At 45.7% G+C, this 22,350-nt stretch overlaps 1 protein-coding gene and 1 long non-coding RNA gene across 8 annotated transcripts in view; one reads left to right on the top strand and one right to left on the bottom strand.

The window, feature by feature from the left end:
- LOC119979493 (gamma-adducin-like) overlaps positions 1-22,350 on the bottom strand; it is a 240,799-nt gene that overhangs the window by 117,487 nt on the left and 100,962 nt on the right. The gene's annotated exons all lie outside the window — the stretch shown is intronic.
- LOC119979495 overlaps positions 15,564-22,350 on the top strand; it is a 40,739-nt gene continuing 33,952 nt past the window's right edge. The window contains exons 1-3 of the long non-coding RNA XR_005463742.1: positions 15,564-15,764; positions 16,149-16,212; positions 21,614-21,731. This is a non-coding gene — a long non-coding RNA (uncharacterized LOC119979495). The remainder of the gene's footprint in view (positions 15,765-16,148; positions 16,213-21,613; positions 21,732-22,350) is intronic.

Here is a 22,350-nt window from a genome sequence, read left to right as displayed (position 1 = left end):
CCACATCTACAGTTCACACTCTGATGTTAGTTTCTCTGCTGTTTGGCCTTTCACGTCTTTTGTTCTCTCTGGGGACTGCCATTAGCACTCTTTCCCCTTGGTTCCTGTGGCCATTAGCACCCGGTTTCCTTAGGTTTCTGTGGCTATGACTCATCTTTCATTCTCACTCCACAGTATAATTTTTTCCCACTTTCTCTGTCTGTTAGCTTTGACAAAGAGTCATCGGACTCGAAAGGTTAGCTCTTTTCTCTCCCTACAGATGCTGCCAGACCTGCTAAGATTTCCCAGCATTTTCTCTTTCGTTTCAGATTCCAGCATCTGCAGTAATTTGCTTTCATCCAGTCAATACAAGGACCAGTACAGAATCACAGGCTTCCCAAGATACTCAGAATACCAGATTCAAGATTAAATGCATTTAAATACTTTATTGGAATGAGAATGAATAATGGAAAACAATGCCAGGTATGAAAAGATAATGATGCCTTGTAAGGAAGATAATACCGGGTAAACAAGGCTACTTATGCAGTTAAATGGTCCATGACGTTCATGTACCAACCACGGAAAGAAAGCAAAATAGGTGCTATACAACACCCAGAATCAAGGCAATAATTTATTATCATAAAGGAATGTTTCACATCTGGGTCAATCAGGGGCAGCTTTACAATACAACCATTCCTCCCCCAAAGTTCCTAGATCACATGCTGCATAATCCATGACTTTGCAGTGAAGAAAATATCAATGATCAAGATAAAAGTCATGACAGGGTAAAAGGCTAATATTCATCGTGTATTAGCAAGCAGAGGAATGGTGAGGTGAGAACTTTCACTTAAGCAGAAGAATCTTCACTTTTCAATGAATGCCACAGTTACAGTTTCTTAATTCAACAAACCATAAGTAACAGTTAACTGATGTAATTTGCTCCTTTAAGGAACTGTGACAAGCCACTTTGTCCAATGATTTGGTCTGGAGTTTCATATTCCGTTCTTCAAATACCATCTAGAGTGGGCTCCTATATTTTGAACTAATAACAAATAAATAGTAAAGTGCAAAATATTTAGTCCTTCTATTATTTAATGTGTAAACAATGACAACTTGAGCTACTGTAATTTTCCACTGGTGCTTTTTGTGTTGCATAGGTGTGCAATGCAAGGATCTCTAACTTACCACTACATTTAAGTGATTCCCTTTGGGAATATGGAAAGTGACCTGCCTGACCTGCAGTTTAGCCTGAGTTAGGTGTGATGATGGACCTCCATGTGGGTTCCCACACCTGTGACTATGTACCAGGCTTGTGTTGCCAGCTTTAACTACCTCTTCCCATGCTTGGTATAACAGGTTCTTCTGAGCTTACCTTTATATATATATATATAGCATAATTTAAATCCTTAAGTTATCCCAAAGCACACAAACTACTTGTAGCTACGACTCTTTAAATTGTGTGCCTTCTGATCTATAAAATGGGCTTTCCGTAATACTGTTAATTCTACATCAATTTTCTAGGATAAACAGCTGTCCAATGCCATGCTTTCCGATTGTGGCTTGCAGCTCATTCAAAGAATTAGTACTTAATCTTTTACTTCCAGTATAATCAGTACGAGTTAAAAGCAATTTCCATTCCTACAGACTGACAATAATGTTTTCTTCAATTAACATACCTGGATGCCTCAAACACTGCAGCACAATAATTTAGGGACTTTATTTTTTTTTTAAGGCAAATTATATGCAGTAATTGTCAAATGTTTGTTAATTTTCTCTCCCTGCACAGATAAAGCAAGATAAGCTAAGCATGTGAAAATGCTGTACAATAATTACATCTGCCCTGAAGACTTGTATTACATTGTACACCACCATTAAGAGATGTAAAGTATGTCCTGACAAACTTATTCACTTACAAATAACAAATTTGAATCATAATTTTTCAAACAAATCTCAAACAGTCAACTTTATGTGTTCCATTAACATTGATTCAGTAGGGGGGGGGGGGACACCGGGTTGCTGCTGGAAAGACCAGGGACGAGAAGGGGAGAGCCGGGGGGGGGCATCGCTATGGGAAGCGGGTCAGAAAAGGAGGGATGACCCGGGGCGAGCAAGGGACAAGACATGGCTAATCGACAGGGAGTAGGGACGGGTCGCTCAGCGATCCGATTGATCACGTGGAACGTAAGGGGGCTGAATGGGCCGGTTAAAAGATCAAGGGTCTTCTCACACCTGAAGGGACTGAAGGCTGATGTAGCAATGCTGCAGGAGACTCATTTGAGGGTAGCAGATCAGGTCCGCCTGAGAAGGGGGTGGGTGGGACAGGTGTTCCACTCAGGCTTGGATATCAAGAACCGGGGGGTGGCGATTTTGGTGGGAAAGAGGGTGTCGTTTGTGGCGGCAGAGGTGGTGGCAGATAAGGAGGGCAGGTATGTGATGGTGAGGGGTAGGTTGCAGGGAGAGAATGTGGTACTGGTAAATGTGTATGCCCCGAACTGGGACGACGCGGGTTTTATGAGGCGCCTGTTGGGCCTCATCCCGGGACTGGAGGCAGGGGGCCTGATCATGGGAGGGGACTTTAATACGGTGTTAGACCCTGGGCTGGATAGATCGAGTTCCAGGACGAATAGGAGGCCGGCAGCGGCAGAGGTGTTAAGGGGGTTCATGGAGCAGATGGGAGGGGTAGACCCATGGAGATTTGGTAGGCCTAGGGCGAGGGAGTATTCTTTTTTCTCCCACGTCCACAGAGTGTACTCTAGGATCGATTTTTTCGTATTGAACAGGGGGCTGATACCGAGAGTGCAGGACACGGAGTACTCGGCCATTGCGATATCGGACCATGCACCACATTGGGTGGACGTGGACATGGGGGAGGCGCGGGATCAACGCCCGTTGTGGCGCCTGGATGTAGGGCTGTTGGCGGACGAAGAGGTGTGCAGAAGGGTGAGAACGGGCATTGAGAACTATCTGGGTACGAATGACACGGGTGAGGTGCAGGTGGGGACGGTCTGGGAGGCCTTGAAAGCAGTGATTAGAGGAGAGCTGATCTCCATAAGGGCACACAGAGAGAGGAAGGAGAGGCAGGAAAGGGAGAGGCTGGTGGGAGAGCTCCTAGAAGTAGATAGGAAATATGCGGCGGCACCAGAGGAGGGGCTATTAAGGGAGCGGCGTAGCTCGCAGGCCAGGTTCGACCTACTGACCACTAGGAAGGCGGAAATGCAGTGGAGAAGGGCGCAGGGTGCGGCGTATGAGTACGGGGAAAAGGCGAGCAGGATGCTGGCACACCAGCTTCGTAAGCGAGATGCAGCCAGAGAGATTGGGGGAGTGAGAGAGAGGGGTGGGGACGTAGTGCAGAAGGGGCAAGAGGTGAATAGGGTCTTTAGGGACTTCTATAGGGAATTGTATAGGTCTGAACCGCCGAGGAGGAGAGGGGGAATGAAGAACTTTCTCGACAAATTGGGGTTCCCCAAGGTACAGGAGGAGCTGGTAGAAGGGTTGGGGGCGCCGATAGAGCTGCAGGAGCTAATTAAAGGGATAGGCCAGATGCAGGCGGGGAAGGCGCCGGGGCCGGATGGGTTCCCGGTGGAGTTTTACAGGAAATTTGTGGACTTGGTGGGTCCAGTGCTGGTGAGAGCCTTTAATGAGGCGCGCGAGGGGGGGGGTTCTGCCCCCAACGATGTCGCAGGCCCTGATCTCCTTGATTTTGAAGCGGGACAAGGACCCGGTCCAGTGCGGGTCCTACAGGCCCATCTCCCTCCTAAATGTTGACGCCAAGCTGTTAGCAAAGGTCCTGGCAACCAGGATAGAGGACTGTGTCCCAGGGGTAGTCCATGAAGACCAGACGGGGTTCGTGAAGGGACGCCAACTTAACACAAATGTCCGGAGATTGTTAAATGTGATTATGATGCCAGCAGTGGAAGGGGAGGCGGAGATAGTGGTAGCGCTGGACGCGGAGAAGGCATTTGACAGGGTGGAGTGGGAATACTTGTGGGAGACGTTGGAAAGGTTTGGGTTTGGGGAGGGATTTATCAAGTGGGTAAAACTGCTCTATTCAGCTCCGATGGCAAGTGTGGTGACAAACGGGAGGAGGTCAGAATATTTTGGGCTCCATCGAGGTACTAGGCAGGGATGTCCCCTATCCCCCTTACGCTTTGCATTAGCGATTGAGCCGTTGGCGATGGCACTGAGGGGTTCAGGGGGGTGGAGAGGACTGACAAGGGGAGGGGAGGAACATCGGGTCTCGCTCTATGCGGATGATTTGTTGTTGTATGTGGCAGACCCGGAGGGGGGAATGCCGGAGGTAATGGGGATACTAGCGGAGTTCGGGGACTTTTCGGGGTATAAATTAAATCTGGGGAAAAGTGAGGTCTTTGTAATACACCCGTGAGACCAAGGGGAGGGAATTGGGAGGCTCCCCTTCAAAAGAGCAGTTAAAAGTTTTAGGTACTTGGGGGTGCAGGTGGCAAAGAACTGGGGGACCCTCCACAAGTTGAACTTTTCCAGACTGGTGGAACAGATGGAGGAGGAGTTTAAGAGGTGGGACATGGTGCCGCTGTCGCTGGCAGGGAGGGTGCAGTCAGTTAAAATGACGGTCCTCCCGAGGTTCTTGTTTTTGTTCCAGTGTCTGCCCATCTTCCTCCCCAGGGCCTTTTTCAAGAAGGTAACGAGTAGTATTATGGGGTATGTGTGGGCACATGGCACCCCGAGAGTTAGAAGGGTCTTTTTGGAGCGGAGTAGGGATAGTGGAGGGCTGGCGTTACCCAACCTTTCAGGATATTACTGGGCGGCAAATACATCGATGGTACGAAAGTGGATGATGGAAGGGGAGGGGGCAGCCTGGAAGCGCATGGAGAGGGCGTCCTGCGGCAACATAAGCTTAGGGGCACTGGTAACGGCACCATGGCCGCTCCCTCCCACGAGGTATACCACGAGCCCGGTGGTGGCGGCCACCCTCAAGATCTGGGGGCAGTGGAGGCGACACAGGGGGGAAGTGGGAGGTCTGATAGGGGCACCACTAAGAGGGAACCACAGATTTGCGCCGGGAAATACAGGAGGGGGATTCCAGAGCTGGCAGAGGGCGGGTATTAGACAACTGAGGGACTTGTTTATAGAGGGGAGGTTTGCGAGCTTGGGAGAGCTGGAGGAGAAATTTGGGCTCCCCCCGGGGAACACGTTCAGGTACCTCCAAGTGAAGGCATTTGCCAGACGACAGGTAGAGGGGTTCCCCGCGCTCCCCGACAGGGGGGTGAGTGATAGGGTGCTATCAGGGGTCTGGGTCGGGGAGGGGAAGATCTCGGACATCTATAAGATTATGCAGGAGGGGGAGGAGGTACCAGTAGTGGAGCTGAAAGATAAGTGGGAGTTAGAGCTGGGGGAACAGATAGAGGACGGGACATGGGCAGACGCCCTGGAGAGGGTCAACTCGTCGTCGTCATGTGCGAGATTAAGTCTCATTCAATTTAAGGTACTGCATAGAGCCCACATGACGGGGACAAGGATGAGTCGGTTTTTCGGGGGTGAAGACAGGTGTATTAGATGTTCGGGAAGCCCAGCGAATCATGCACATATGTTTTGGGCATGTCCGGCACTGGAGGAGTTCTGGAAGGGGGTGGCAGGGACGGTGTCGAGAGTGGTGGGGTCCAGGGTCAAGCCAGGATGGGGACTTGCGATCTTCGGGGTTGGGGTGGAACCGGGGGTACAGGAGGCGAGGGAGGCTGGAATATTAGCCTTCGCGTCCTTGGTGGATCGGAGGAGGATCTTGATTCAGTGGAGGGACGAAAGGCCTCCGAGTGTTAACACCTGGTTAAACGACATGGCAAACTTCATCCAATTGGAAAGGATCAAATTCGCCCTGAGAGGGTCGGTGCAGGGGTTTTTCAGGCGATGGCAACCCTTCCTAGACCTCTTAGATCAGAGATAGAAACTGAGGCCGTGACAGCAGCAACCCGGTAGGGGAGGGGAGGGCGGGAGGGGGGACAATGACGAAGGAAGTACGGTAGCGGTGGTGGCACGGGCAAGGCCTGCCCGAGGACACTGCCAGAAATGATAAGTTGGTCTGACTGTCGGTTCGCCGGCGGGGGGGGGGGGGGGGGGGGGGGGGGGGGGGGGGGGGAGAGACGCGCGAGTAGGGGGTGGGGGGGGACTTTTTTGTTAAGTAGGGGGGTTTGACTTTGTTTTGTTATAATTTAAATGTAAATGTAGGGGGGGTTAAAATGTTTGTATTTTGAAAAATTTTGAAAAATTTCTTCAATAAAAATTATTTAAAAAAAAAAACATTGATTCAGTGAACTGCATACATTGGGCATGATTTAACAGACAAGTTTCCAAGTGTCCTTTGTGGAAGGTTTTGCAGGTAATTTCCCGCCGGCTCAGTCGGTGGATTCCCCACTGCAATCCAACCAAACTTAGTCACTTTTTGGGGCCCTAAGTTTCTCACCGATTTAGCCCACATTTAGAATTATTTTCATTACTGGGAGCTGAACTCACTGACCAGAACAGCTCCTTATGAGATCGGGCCACCATTTTGAAAGGGTGCCCTGATCTCTCAGTGGGCTTTTAAAAATTTTTTTTAGAGTACTCAATTTTTTCCAATTAAAGGGCAACTTAGCGTGGCCAATCCATAGCCAGGATTGAACCTGGGACCTCGGCACCATGAGACAGCAGTGCTATCCACTGCGGCACCATGCTGCCCCTGTCTGTCAGTGAGCTTGAGGGTTCCCCATATGGGCAATGTCACCCCTCATATGTCTGGGCAATACCCCTCCACCCCCCCAAGTGAGCACACCCCACATTGGGATCACTGAGTGACCCTTGTTTTGGATCTTTCCACACCCCTTATGAGCTGCCCCCAGCCTTCCAGAGGCCCCTTCATACCCATCCTGCACCCCTTCCACCTTTCATAATCCTCTCCTTTCATGGGCATGGCCACCCTCAGGCCTTGACCCTTGACAGTGCCACCCTGGTACGTGGGAAAACTTGCAATGCCACCTTGGCACCCTGGATCGGCTCCTACTGGCTTTCTGGCACCACCCAGCACCTTGGTACTGCCAAGGTGGCATTTTCAAGGTGGCAGCAGGGAAGTGTCAAGGGGCCCACCCTGCCCAAGCCCAGGTCACCCAGGGGCCTCTGCTGGCCCAGGAGACCATCAGGGTGCTATTCCGCCTGGTCCACGTTTGGTCAGTACTGAAAGCGCCTGACTGTGGACTTCCAGGGGAGGCCGTTAGATCCCGGGTGTACCCTCAAGTACGTGTAGCTTGGTTCTGCCCAACGTAGGTGGTATTTCTAGTCACGCCACCTCTCGGGACTTGGGTAAATCCTGTGAGACGGAAGGCCTCACCTTGCTTCTACCGACCAGGTCGCATCCCCGGTCGGGTGCAATGTGGCCGGTAGATCGCACCCATTGTCTTAATGGAACAAAAACTTATACTTATATAGTAACTTTAACGTAATAAAACACCCCAACATGCTTCACAGGAACATAGTAAAACAAAATTTGATGCCAAGCCTTATAATGATATTGGTTTGGATGACCAAAAGCTTGTTCAATTAGGTAGATTTTAAGGAGTGTTTTACAGCAGGAGAGAGAGGTAGAAAGGTCTTCAAGGTACAGGCAATGAATGTACAGCCATCAATGATGGAACAAGAAGGGTGCTAAAGAGGCCAAAATTTCTGCAGCCAGAGGATGGTGAATCTGTGGAACTCTTTGCCGTGGAGAGGATGTTTCCACTTGTAGGAAAAACTAGAGGCAGAGGACATAATCTCAGACTAAAGGGACGATCCTTTAAAACCATCACAGAAGGCAAAATCACTGAGTGTCTTTAAGACAGAGATAAGATAGGTTCCTGATTAATAAGGTGATCAGGGGCTATGGAGAGAAGGCAGGAGAATGGGGATGAGAAAAATATCAGCCATGATTGAATGGCAGAGCAGACTTGATGGCCCGAGTGGCCTAACCCTGCTCCAATGTCTTATGGTCTTAAGGATGGGTGAAACCATAGAGAGATTTAAAAACAAGGATGATAATTTTAAAATCAAGATGCTACTTGACTTTGAGCCAATGCAGGTCAGCTAGCTCAAGAGTGATAGGTGAACAGGTCTTGGTACAAGTTAAGACATCAGCAGCAGAGTTTTGGATGGCCTCCAGCTTATGGAGGGTAGAATGCAGGAGACCAACCAGGAGTGCTTTGGAATAACAAAGGCACGAATGAGGGTAAATGATGGTGCTCTTCTTGGATCAAATATGACACGAAGGTTTCAAACAGGCTGTTGCCAAATAGAGGGATGAAATCAATAGCAAGGGAATGGAGTTTGAAGTGGGGCCGGAAACAATAACTTCAGTCTTGCCAATATTTAATTTGAGAAAAGTTCTGCATGTCAGGTAAGCAGTCTGGTGACTTAGGAAGAGTTACAGTAAAATTTCTGCTCCTGTTGCCATGTACATTAGTACCAGAATTTAAGATTAAAGTCCTGTCCTGAAGCAGTCTCCTTCATACCAATCTGACTTGTATGAAGGAATTATTAGCTGCTGCTCTCAAGATGCCTGTAAGTGAATGAAAAGTAATAAATCCGAAAGCTTGTAACATTCCTCTTTTGTTGATACAGTTATTAACAGCATATCACCAGGGTTTTTTTTTGACAGAATGAAAAAGACTGTAATAGCAAGCAGGTAAAAATGTAAAAGAAAAAGGTTGATCTCCCTCCCTCCCCCTAATGGGCGGGATGCTCCCGTCCAGAGTTGCAAGTTTCTCAGCGGCAAATCACTTGCTGGTGGCAGGATTCTCGCTTCCTGTCACTTATCAATAGGATTTCCCATTGAAGCCACCCCAAGCTACCAGGAAACCCGCGGACGGGGGTGCGCTGGCAGCAGGAAAAGAGAATCCCAATGGCTGGAGACCAGCCAATGTTTATTATTCACATATTTATCATTTTTACCCAATTTCTGATAATCCAAATCATCATAACATCAAATTTAATCATCTTCAATGCCCCATTCTTGAGTACATTCTGGGGGAAAAAAAAGTTATTGTTATTTTTATCGTATAATTGAGGAACATCAGCTCAAAGTTGAAGCTGGAGTCTGAACTTCAATCGCTGTTTTACAACTGAAGTTTATTTTAAAAATTTTTTTTTTAATGTGTCTTCAAATTTAAGATAAAATCAAGTGGCCTGTTCTGAAGTCTGCCTGACGTTAAGCCTGAGGTTGATCGTTAGAAATCAAAGGCTTAGGAGTGTTTTACTGGGAAGACTTAGGTGTAAGGTATTTACGCTTGGGGATAATGGCAGCAGCATGTGGGTTATCAGTGGAGACAGAGTTCTCTCAGTCCCAGTAAAGTATTGATAGTGTCCGAGCGTAAATAGTTGCATCTTAAACTGCTCATTTAGTGAAAAGAGGTGAAAAGAAGGTGGGCACTCAAGGATACCTAATTAGTGCAAGACCATGTGATTCACGTTGCCATGGGGAAGGATGCAGAGAAAGTCATTATAAAGATATGGGGCAGGGCGGGCAGAAATGGCGCAGTGGAGTGGCGGGAACCACTCCTGCGTCGGGCCGCTCCAAAGGTGCGGATTCCTCCGCACATTCTCTTCAATTGTAAAAGAAATCTTAACTTTCAAAAACTTGTAGAGGAATGGTAGGATAGCTACGGAAGGGGGCCGTGAAGCATATCGCTGGCAAGGGCAGCGGCAGCTGATGGTACCCCTGGCAGCAGGTATGGGCGCCAGGGGCCCTCACGGTGCCAGGCACCAGCGGCCAGGGGTGTGGAGAGGAGGGTGGAGGGGGTCATGTGAGGGCAAAGAACAGTGTCAACCGGGGCCACGGTGTACCCCGTTAGACCTAATTGGTGCGGGAGTATGCACCGTGCTAACATGTCGGTCTTTCATCGCCTGCAGAAAATGGATATTGGAATACAACCAGCAATGGTGGCATTCTTCCTAGTTGCCGCTGCCCTGGGAAATGCCCTGCAGCTGTACGAGCTGGAGCTGCATGAGGAGGAGGAGGAAGCTGCAGCAGAGGAGCGTGCAGCAGTCGAACAGGAGGCAGCTGGTGAAGATGAAGCCGCCCAACAGGCCGAGGATGTGGAAGAAGGGGAGGTGCAAAGGAGGTGCCGCACGAGGCCTTGTGTCTACCGGCAACTCCCGTCATTCAAGGATCTGCCGAACCTGGCGTGCTGTCAAAGACTCTCACTGAGCAGGGGAACAGTGTGACATATCTGCCAGATCTTGGCACGCCTGGCACTGCGGTGGATTGGAGGAGACACCCACTCCTGGTGGCTGTCAACGTGATGGTCACCCTGAACCTTTACACCACGGGTCCTTCCAGACGCCAAGTGGGAACCTGTTGGGATCTCACAGAGCTCGGTATACAGGTGCATCCGCGCTGACACGGGAGCCCTATATGCCCAGTCGGCACAGTGCATCCATTTCAATGTGAACCGAGCCCGCCAGGATGCCCGGGCAGCAGAATTCGCCACCATGCCCCGGGTCCAGGTGGTGATCAACTGGATGCATGTCGCCCTACAAGCACCTGCAAGTGGGGTTCAAATGAAGTTACTGTGAAAAGCCCCTAGTCGCCACATTTCGGCGCCTGTTCGGGGAAGCTGGTACAGGAATTGAACTGTGCTGGTGGCCTGCGCTGGTCTGCTTTAAAAGCCAGCTCTTTAGCCCTGTGCTAAACTAGCTCCTTGTATGTTTGTAGTACAAATTTGTGCTGCAACAACAATGAACAAGTGTACGGAAAGAGAAAAAGCAGAGACAGGGCTATAAAAGTAAAAAGTGACAAAGTAATAATTTACAGTCGGAGAACACTACTGCTACGGTTGATTTGGCTTGTCTTCGAAAATAATTTAGGTATGTATTTAAATTGCACGGTGTTGATAAAGTGTTTGTGTAACTTTTTGTTGAAAAAAGAGTTGCGTTCAATTTTCATGGTGTTCTGGCATAATTTACATCACGTCAAATTTGCAAGCTAACAGGAAAAGGTTCGGTGGAAGTTTCACACAAAGGTAGTCGGTGGACACTAGTAAATAGGTTTTGAAAAAAATAAATGCAGAACTCTTAGTTTATTTGGCTGAAGTTTTGTTTAGATATGTACTGGACATAGAAATAGAAAACAGAAATGACCATAACCTGAAGGTTTTCTGCCGTTAGTTTTTGCCCTGTTTAACACAGAAGTAGGAATTGTTAGCGATTCTGACTTTCGTTTATCATTTTTAAAACCATATGGTTCAGATTAGCACGAGCATGAATCATACCCAGTTTAAGAATACATGTCATTGCTACTCTGCTTCAAACTAGCAGTGGATTCATGATCCATAGTTTTGCCTGTTAGCATTTTAATAAATGGATACATGTGGACAACTTGGAGTTCTTGAAGGATTCTGCAGTTTGTCTCTGCACGCATTCTTTAGATGCTTAGCCTTTCTCAGACTTTGATCTAGTGTCCTATTTGGCCACAGATAGTAAGATGACCGAAAAATATATTTTATTTTCAAAATCATTTCTATTCAGTTGAAAATCAAAGTTGATTTCAGAATATTTTTGCCAAATTATGTGATCTCATTGCTTGTGTTCTGAATGCTTTTCTATTTCATGAGAGGAATCAATGTACAGGAGTACATCAGCAAGTTTAATATAAACAGTATTAAAAAAAAATAGATATTTTAAAATAAAATTTCAAACCACAATACCAAAAAAGGGATGCTTAAATTCACCTTTTCATTACTGATAACGACTTAAATTGTAATCTGCAAGAGCAGGTGAATTAGTCATACGTTGCCGATGTAGTTAATCTTTATGTATGACTACCACAACTAATGTCTGATAGAGAGGCGGTGTCTAGTAATCCAGAGGCATTGACCCAGGCATTGGAAACGACAATGCTAAACGTAGCCCTGTCGACCCTGCAAAGTCCTCCTTACTAACATCTGGGGGCTTGTGCCAAAGTTGGGAGAGCTGTCTCACAGACTAGTCAAGCAACAGCCTGAGGTAGTCATACTCACAGAACCATACCTTACAGATACCACTATCACCATTCCTGGGTATATCTCACCGGCAAGAATGACCCTGCAGAGACAACGGCACAGTGATATATAGTTGGGAGAGTTGCCCTGAGAGTCCTCAATATAGATTCTGGGTTCCTTGAAGCCTCTCCACTTGGAGGAAGCGCTGAGAGCAGAACATATTCTGGGTGGGGGACTTCAATGTCCATCACCAAATGTGATTCTGTAGTACCACCACAGACTGAGCTGGCAGGTCCTAAATGACGTAGATGTTAGACTGGGACTGCAGCAGGTGGTGAGGGAACCAATAAGAGGGAAAACCGTACTTGACTTCAGCCTCACCAACCTGCCTGTTGCAGATGCATCTGTCCATGACAGTATCGGTAGAAGTGACCACCTTGTGGAGATAAAGTCCCACCTTCACACATTGAGGATACCCTCCATTGTGTTGTGTGGCACTACCACTGTGCTAAATGGGATTGACTTTGAACAGATCTAGTAACTCAAGACTGGGCATCCATGAGGCGCTGTGGGCCAACAGCAGTAGAATTGCATACAACCAAGCATATCCCCCACTCTACCATTACCACCCAGCCAGGGAATCAGCCCTGGTTCAATGAAGAGTACAAGAGGGCATGGCAGAAGCGACACCAGGCACACCTAAAAATGAGGTGTCAACCTGGTGAAGCTATAGCACAGGACTACTTGTGTGCAAAACAACATAGACAGAGCTAAACGATTCCACAATGAACGCATCTGATCTAAGCTCTGCAGTCCTGCCACAGCCAGCTGCAAATTGTGGTGGACAATTAAACAACTCGCTGAAGGAGGAGGCTCTGCAAATATCCCCGTGCTCCATGAAGGAGGAGCCCAGCACATGTGCAAAAGACAAGGCTGGTAATCGCAACATTTACAACAACCTTCAGCCAGAAATGCTGAATGGATGATCCATCTCGGTCACCTCCAGACACCAGTCATCAGCCAATACGATTCACTCCATATGATATCAAGAAACAGCTGAAGGCACTGCATACAGCAAAGGCCATCGGTCCTGAGAATATGCTGGCAATAATATTGAAGACTTGTGCTCCAGAACTGGCCGCACCCCTAACCAAGCTGTTCCAATACAGCTACAACACTGGCATCTACCTGGCAATGTGGAAAAATGCTCAGGTGTGTCCTATGCGCAAGAAACAGGACAAATCCAACCCAGCCAATTACTGCCCTTTCAGTCTACTTTCCATCATCAGCCAAGTGATGGAAGGAGTCATCAACCGTGGTATCAAACAGCACTTATTCAGCAATAACCTGCTCAGGAACGCTGCGTTTGGGTTCCGCCAGGGTCACTCAGCTCCTGACCTCATTACAGCCTTCGTTCATGGACAAAAGAGCTGACTGCAAGAGGTGGGGTGAGGGGAGAGTGACTGCCCTCAACATCAAGCCAGCATTTGGCCAGGTATAGCATTAAGGAGCCCTAGAAAAACTGGAGTCAATGGGAATCAGGGAGGAACTCTCTGCTGGTTGGAGCCATACCTGGCACAAAGAATGATGGCTGTAGTGGTTGGTGGTCAATCATCTCAGCTCAAGGACATCACTGCAGGAGTTCCTCAGGGTAGTGTCCTAGGCCCACCCATCTTCAGCTGCTTCACCAATGACCTGCCTTCCATCATAAGGTCAGAAGTGGGGTTGTTTGCAAATCATTGCATAATGTTCAGCATTATTCACGACTCCTCAGATATTGAAGCAGTCCATGTCTAAATACAGCAAGACTTGGACAATATACAGGCTTGGGCTGACAAGTGCAAGTTACATTTGTGTCACACAAGTGCAGCTTATGCCCTCCTGCACTCTTCATTGAACCAGAGCAATGCCCATCTCCTACAAGAGAGAATCGAACCATCACCCCTTGACATTCAATGGCATTCGCATTGCTTAATCCCACACAATCAACATCTTGGGGGTTACCATTGATCAGAAACTGAACTGGACCAGCCACATTCATACTGTGGCTACTAGAGCAGGTCAAAGGCTAGGAATCCAACGGCAAGTAACTCACCTCCTGACCCCCCCCCCCCCCCCCCCCCCCCCCCCCCCAATCGATCCTGTCCACCATCTATAAGGCACAAGTCAGGAGTGCAATGGCATACTCTCCACTTGCCTGAATGAGAGCAGCTCCAATAACACTCAAGAAACTCAACACCATCCAGGACAAAGCAGCCCATTTGATTGCTCCCCCTTCCACAAACATTCAAACCCCCCACCACCGATGAACAGTGGCAGCCTTGTGTACCATCTACAAAATGCAATGCAGGAACTCGGCAACATTCCAAACCCATGACCACTATCATCTAGAAGGACAAGAACAGCAGATACCTGGGACCCCCACCACCTGGAGGTTCCCTCCAAGTCACTCACCACTCCAACTTGGAAATATATAACGTCGGTCCTTCACTGTCATTGGGTCAAAATCCTGGAACTCCTTAACAGCACTGTGTAACCTACACCTCAAGGACTGCAGCAGTTCAAGAAGGCTGCTCACCAGCATCTTTTGAAGGGCAACTAAGGATGGGCAATAAATGCTGGTCCAGCCAACAGCGCCCACATCCCATAAATTAATTTGTTTGTAAAAATTGATCATGGAACCCAAATTCCAACCTTGTCTAAAACATGTTTATTTACAGATTTAAAAGGGTAACTTGAAGGGTGGGACGTCTGGATGACTTTTGCCCCGGAGGACATAGACAAAAGGTACTGCCCAAATCACTGATAACTAAGAGTGAAGTGGTTGTCGCCAATGTTTCCTTTAAACTGCATGGCCATGAAGCAACCAGAACCCCCCCCGAACCCCATGCCGGTCATGCACAAGTTGACATGCATAGCATGCAACAACAAAAAATTAAAGGGACCATGCAAATAATAGATCATCGACTCCCCAAAAATTCGACGATATACTCTTTACAAGCAGGGTCTTCTACACCTGTATTATTCAGTACCCCAACTAACTGTAATATTGGTGGATTGGACCAATTATTTGATATATAGGGCATGATCTGCCGGCTGTTCACGCCGGCGGGATATTCCGGTCCCAAGCCGGCGCACGGGTTTCCTGGCGATGAGGGGTGCAGTCACAGGGAAATCCCGTTGACAACAGTGGGGTCGGTAAATCCCACTGGTGGGCTGCCTTCACCCCTAAAAAACATGCACGGGTTGGTTGTTAATTCCCACCAATATTTTCAACTAAAGTGGGATACGTATGAACCATTTGATTTGGAGACGAAGTAAAAAAATATTTTAATGGTCTTGAATTTGAATTGATTTCTCACTAACATTAACCAGACTAATGTTTACTGAATGTGGAATATTAACTCCAGTGACTATTAGTCTGCTTTAATCCATATTAACTAAGCACTAACTAATTGGATGTAAAGATTCATGTGATTTTGGTCATAGCTATATCATACGACTGCAGTTGCTATTCAGACATTTATCACATTGCCATTAATCACATGATACCACTTGTTTCCCTCCTTGGCAACAAAACGGATATTAAATGGTTAAAGTAATTCTGTTTTACATTTTTTAACAGCAGAGCCTTTATGGAACAATTGGCCTGAAAAACAAAACAAAAACAAACAGAGTAAAGGAGCGGCTCAGCAGTATAAATACAAAGTTCCATTCAATCCGACTCCGCAGATTTAACAAAAACTTTATGGCACCTAATCTTCAAGTGAGGAGAAACTTGAAAAGAGAGACTGATTTTTAGGATAACACCAGATTGTCCTGTGGTTCACAGTAAGTCAGAGAATATATTGTTTTAAAATGATTGGAGCATACGGAATGTAATTGGTTTTATATTGTTGACCTGTTGCTGTGTTTTTAAAACAAAAAAAAGCTAGATTTTTGTAACTGTTTATTTTCCTCTGCCCCACAAATTATTTTTCTTCCTCCTCGACAACTTTGCTTAATATATGTATAGAATATTCTATAACCAGTGATTAAAAAATTGCCAGCAAGTTGGAAATATACACCAGGGACCCAATTAGATAAAGTGTGTCGGTTACTCTTTTCGACTAACAAGTTTGGAAAAATATCAAATTTGATCGATTGGTTTTGTGGGTTACTTGTTTGTTTCCGGCTGGTAGTTTCCTAACCATGTTTATTTTATTTAAAATTCAGGAACAGAAGTTATAAAGATTATTACACATCAACTTAAACTTTAATACTGAATCTGTGTTGCTGAGTAAGTATTTATTTTTACTAAAAAAAACAAAAGAACTCATCTATTATTGCTGCAATAGGATCATGTCCAACATAGCTGCAAAGGAAATGACATCACAACAAAACAGCAATAGAATTAAGAATGAATGGTTTCATCCACAGTTACACAGAGCATTTGTGGGGGAACCAGCGCTTTCCCTTTTTTTTTTTCCATTCGCTGGAAAAACACAAGTCTAAATTAAATTGTTTGTGATATAGTAAAAGTTTTTTTAACAAACCCATGAAAATGAACACAATCAGAACTGTGAAAAGGTTGGAAACTTTAATCAATGAATGGTCCTACTACTGTGCCGCACTCAATCTCGGTCCAACATTTTGCAAATAAAATTCTCTATTATAGGATTATCCTGAGGTGATAATTCCACATGGTAATCATGTGGCCGAATATACTTCTAATACACTCCTCTGTAGTCAAAACGTGAATTGTTTATATGGTCTCTTATAATCTAGCAAATAGATGAAGGTTTCCTGAATGACTAAAAATACATGGAACACAATCAACATCGTCAGCATATACTAGAAATTCTTCTTCAGGCAAATCAAAATTAAACCAATATGCTGCCCACGCAGTCATATTTCTTTTGAGGTAACTGACATTCCACAACAAAAGCTTGAAGGGGTTATGAAGGCAGAGAATATATTTTACAGCATTCCATTCTGATATTGACAGAGAACAAGACATCCATGATTTATCCTGTTATTTTACCTCAGTGAAACCATCTTAGTATTCATCTCGCACCTAGCTGCTCAGATCTTTTTCCACCTGGGAGCAGCTAGTTTACCCACAGATCCAAATTTCCTGCACACCCTGAAACTGTGTTGGTCAGCCCCCATAGCTTGCTGGTGTAATTGAAATTTGACACTATTGATTGAGCAGCAAAGCTCTCTGCAACCTAATCAGGCTATCCTTAATGCAGAGGAGAATTCAACAAATGTTGATGTAGTCCATTTGACGACCATCATTAATCAAACAAGTAGCGAGATGGGCATTGTCAAGAATATGGGGCGGGATTCTCCAATCCCCCTCCGGGTTGGAGAATCCCGCCCCGCCGCTCCAACGCCGGCTGCCGAGTTCTCCGGCGCCGGTTTTCAGGCAGGGACAGGGATCACACCATGCCAGTCAGGGGCCGTTGCCAGCGGGCACCCCCGCCAGCAATTCTCTGGGCCCTGATGGGTCGAGCAGCCACCCATTTTTGGCCAGTTCCACCGGCGTAAAATGGACATGGTCCATCCCGGCGGCACCTGGCTTGGAGCATGACTAAGGAGTCCTCGGTGGGGTGCAGGAGGATCCACGGTGAGCTGGCCCGCGATTGGGGCCCACTGATCTACGGGCGGGCCTGTGCCGTAGGAGCACTCTTTCCCTCTGTGCCAGCCTCTGTAGAGCTCCGCCATGTCTGGCATGGAGAAGAAACCCCTGCACATGCGCCAGAACACACGGCGGTTCTGCACATGCGCCAACTCGGGGCGCCAAACCATGCGGCACCAGCCTTGCCCCTGGAAGTGCGGAGGATCCCGCAACTTCCGGGCAGCCCGATGCCGGAGTGGTTTGCGCCGCTCTTTGTGCAGCTGCCAGTAATCACCCTAGGTAAATGAGGCAAGGACTTCCTTAGCACAATTACCAAGACCTTCATAAGATTTTTAAAAAAAAATTTAGAGTACGCAATTATTTTTTTATCCAATTAAGGGGCAATTTAGCATGGCCAATCCACCAAACCTGCACACCTTTGGGTTGTGGGGGTGAAACCCACGCAGACACGGGGAGAATGTGCAAACTCCACACGGACAGTGACCCAGGGCCGGGATTCGAACCCGGGTGTTCAGCGCCGCTGACTGTCCTAAGATATTGCCGACAGTCCTGACCAAGTATAACCGGCATATTTTCTTCAAAAGCATTGAATTAGAATTAATTTTCCTTTTGCTTCCAGCTGGACATATATATTAACTGTTATCATTCACAGTATAGCTAAGTAGACAGACCTCTACAAATCCAATACCTCAGGGAATTACAAACCAAAGTCACAATTGTGATTTAAGAAAGCATGCATTCAGCCCTGGAGCATCATCACCAAATATGCTTAATAGTATCAGTCAAATGCTGAAAAGGCACTCACTGCTTGCACAAATCAAGGATGATCAACAAGGCAGGTGTCTGTAGCCAATACAAACATTTCAACAAAGTATAGGAAATTTACATCACCCAGAAGCAAACGGACACGGGAACTAATATTATTTGTCCTGAATTCCTGCACTGTGAATGCAACTGGTGACAAAAGAGACTTGCAATGATGTTGATTGAACAGGAAGGGACACTGTGACAGGACATATGGCAGGCAAGGGGAAGCACACTTCCTGACCTCAGTCATGACCAACATGAAAGATACAAGTGTTGAAAAATTAACTTCCTCAATCAGATGTGATATGCCTCAATTCCAAATTTTAGTTAATTTTAATCATGGGTTTCTTGTTTCCTCCGCCCATGCAACTACAGCATGCTTACGTTCATATTTTTCCGTAATAACATTGAAAAATTGGTGTTTTCAACATCCCCTTTCTTAAAAAAAAGAGGGTTAATTTTCACTGAGTGGATTCCTTCTCTCGCTCGCATTCTTCACTTGTGCCAGAGGAAAGAATTACTAAATAGGGTAACTATTCTAGAACAGGTTACAAATAATGCTGGCAATCACACAATGTTGTTATGATCAGAAGAGGGAATGAATGGCTCCCCTATTTTCCTTCCCGTTTGGCCACAAGAGGTTTTTTGTTAAATGAATTTACATATCAAAAGTGTTTAACTACTTATATGCTGTGACCATAAAAGCCAAGGTCAGACAGGATTTGAGTTTTTTAAAAAAGTTTCACACGCACACACACAAACGAATTATAGAGTAGGGAGAATAGATTAAGTAATGTAGAATCCAGTCCAATTAGAGTTATACGGATGCTCACAGTCGATGACTTGGCTAGCTTCAGGAGCTGGCCCTGTTTCTTTCACTGTCAAGGCAGTTTAAAGCAGTATTTCATAGAATTTCATAGAATTTACAGTGCAGAAGGAGGCCATTCAGCCCATCGAGTCTGCACTGGCTCTTGGAAAGAGCACCCTACCCAAGGTCAACACCACCACCCTATCCCCATAACCCAGTAACCCCACCCAACACTAAGGGCAATTTTGGACACTCAGGGCAATTTAGAATAGCCAATCCACCTAACCTGCACATCTTTGGACCGTGGGAGGAAACCGGAGCACCCGGAGGAAACCCACGCACACACGGGGAGAACGTACAGACTCTGCAGAGACAGTGACCCAAGCCGGGAATCGTACCTGGGACCCCGGAGCTGTGAAGCGATTGTGCTATCCACAATGTCAAGAGTGCGAACGTGAGAGAGGATGAGGAAGAGAAGAAATCCACCAGGATCATGTTCCTTCAGTGTCTCAGTGGTTTATCCTGTTCTGCAGAGAAAACAGATTTCAAACACAAAAAGGGTTGGCTTGTCACATAACTTCTCTGCACCCCAAAATATGTGGCTGTGGCTAGTGTATTCCTGTTACCTTGATTAGATCATGGGTAAGAATTCCTCTTTCAGCCAGGGTTCCATTGTCCAAGTGATTATATCTAATGGGTTGTCTCCAACCAGTTGAGTACCCAAGTGATTGGCTGGGTAGTTTGCAGACAATTTTGGAACATAGAAGGTATAGTGATGCAAATATGCAGTTATCTTGGACTGATCCAAAGTCACCTGATTGTGGTTGTCTTTTTTAAAAATCCATTAGGTGTTTCCAGCCAGTAAATCCAAAGATAATTTTTTGATATGAAGCATGGTTTTACAATGTGATTGGTGTTTCCTGCAGTTCACTTACTGAAAGAATGGCTTCCATTTACCCAGAGCCTTTCCAAGCCTCAGAACCTCCCAAATGACTTTATGACTCATGAAATACTTTTGAATCACAGACACTGATAGTGTGGGAAACTTTCCAGAACCCAGCAAGGTTCCACAACAGCAACAAAATAAATAACCTGATTATCTGTTTTGCTGATTGAGGAATAAGTGTTGGTCAGGGCATTGGGAAAGTTCCATTCTCTTCTTTGAACAATGATTCGGGAACATTTTTTAAAAAGTCGACAGCAACCTCGGTTTAAAGCGTTACCTAAAAGACAGCACCTCCTCAGTGCAACACTGAATTTTTAGTCTATCTTAAGCACTGAAATTCTTGTTGAGGAGAGGGCCACTCCACCAGCCGAAGTGCAGCACAGTAGAACCCACCTAGCACCCCCTTTGCCAGAGAGGAGGTTATTTTGGGGGGGGGGGGGGGGGAATCAGAATTAATGATAAATCGCAACGGCAGTAGAACAAGATGGTGGTCAGGGTTGTAAAGGGGGACATGCGCCAGGGATAAACAGACAATGCTGGTGGGTATCATATAACTGCAGATGAAGGGGTGGGGAAAATTATAGTGGTTTTGCAGGCCTAAGCTTTTTGGACCATTAAGAACCAATCCACCCCCTCCTGGTCCAACATGAAATGTGGTAAAGACATTTATATTATGGATATAGCCCTTGTAGCTCCCTTTTACTGGCCGGCTTCCAAGGGTCTGGGTGGATTGCCTGTGTCCATTCATTCTGCCTCTGTTAAAACTGGAAGCAGACAGATTAGAGACAGGTTGGAATTAATTCTTATTTATTTAGTTTTTAAACTTTTTTGTTACTTTTCTAAATAATCGTTTCTTGCAAAACAAATTCACCTGGTTCAAGGCAGAAGTGTTAACATTATTTCCAACTCGGCTCAAATCCTTGTGATAAGATCATTTGAATATCTTCAGTGGACTACTAGTATCCACAAGGGTACATCAGCAGCATCCACCCCAAGCTGATCCACCTTTGCAAGGTGGTGAACCTTGCTACTCTGTCTTCCTTTCCCCAAAGCCAGATGAAAAATATTTTATGGCGAAACCTTGAGATCTTCGAGTCCCCAGGTTAACTTTCAGAATTATTCAAAAGTTCTGATGTTCATATAGTATGAACAAAATTGATTGTAATGTCTACACAATCAAAATGGTTTGTCAAAAGTCACTAGCAAAGCTCAAATATGAACATTCACAGAAGTTACTAGAGAACAGCCAGATTAATTTGCTAGAAACAAATTTCCTAATATTTGAGTTCAGCAGAACAAAAAACAAAACCCATTGGGAAGTGTTTTGATTTGTGCTGGCACTTTGTATAACGGAGTACAGTCTAAGCAAAATCAGATGTTTACTCATACAAGCATAAATTGCTCCTGATAGTAAAATTCTTAACACTCACTAATCCGCATTGCTTTTAAATGCCATCTATTGTTCAATTTTCTTCATTTCCCACAAACCTCTTCAGAAATATCATCCTGTTATCCAGCACAAGATATGCACTTCCTTCCCGTATCCTTTTTCCAACTTCCCATCTGTCTTTCAGTCAGCTTATAGTCAGCTTACTGAGGATCTTATTCTTTAAGGTATGTAATATTGTCTCTGACTTACATATTAATATAAAATGCATTATTTAAAAAAATACAAAGTTGTTGTTGAGCTCATATTGAATAAGACATGGACTGTACAAGATATGGGCTCCTATTGCTGGCTCCCAGCACACAGATTGCAGGAAACCAACTCAATAATAACAATAACAACTTGCATAATGCATTTAACATAGAAAAATATCTCAACAAACTTACCTCAAAAGGTTAATCACCAAAGCATGGCTGTCAAGACGGACCTTTACTAAGCCCAATGCAAGTATAAAAATGTGCTTATAAACCTCAACAGCAATAGTAAAGCAACAGTAAAACAAAATTGAACACCCATCAGGCAGTAGAAAACACACGTTGCCTCAGTTTATGACAATTTAAGTACAAATAAACATGGTGCACATTATAAATGAAGGCTTTCCAGGTTCTGAATTCTTTAAGCTGCATCTTCTGTTGTCTCTTTGGCGTAATATCTTTTCTGAAATTCCTATTATGTTCCACTGCATGCTTGTTCACAAAAATGTTTATTAAAAGTTGTACTTTTTATTTTTAATTAGAAGATGTTTTGGCCATGAGAACCTAAAATTTAACTTGGTAACCATTTTAA

This window comes from Scyliorhinus canicula, chromosome 16, assembly GCF_902713615.1.
Source record: "Scyliorhinus canicula chromosome 16, sScyCan1.1, whole genome shotgun sequence".
Taxonomy (NCBI): domain Eukaryota; kingdom Metazoa; phylum Chordata; class Chondrichthyes; order Carcharhiniformes; family Scyliorhinidae; genus Scyliorhinus; species Scyliorhinus canicula.
Note: the sequence above shows the minus strand (reverse complement) of the source record. Positions and strands in the feature narration are given on the sequence as shown.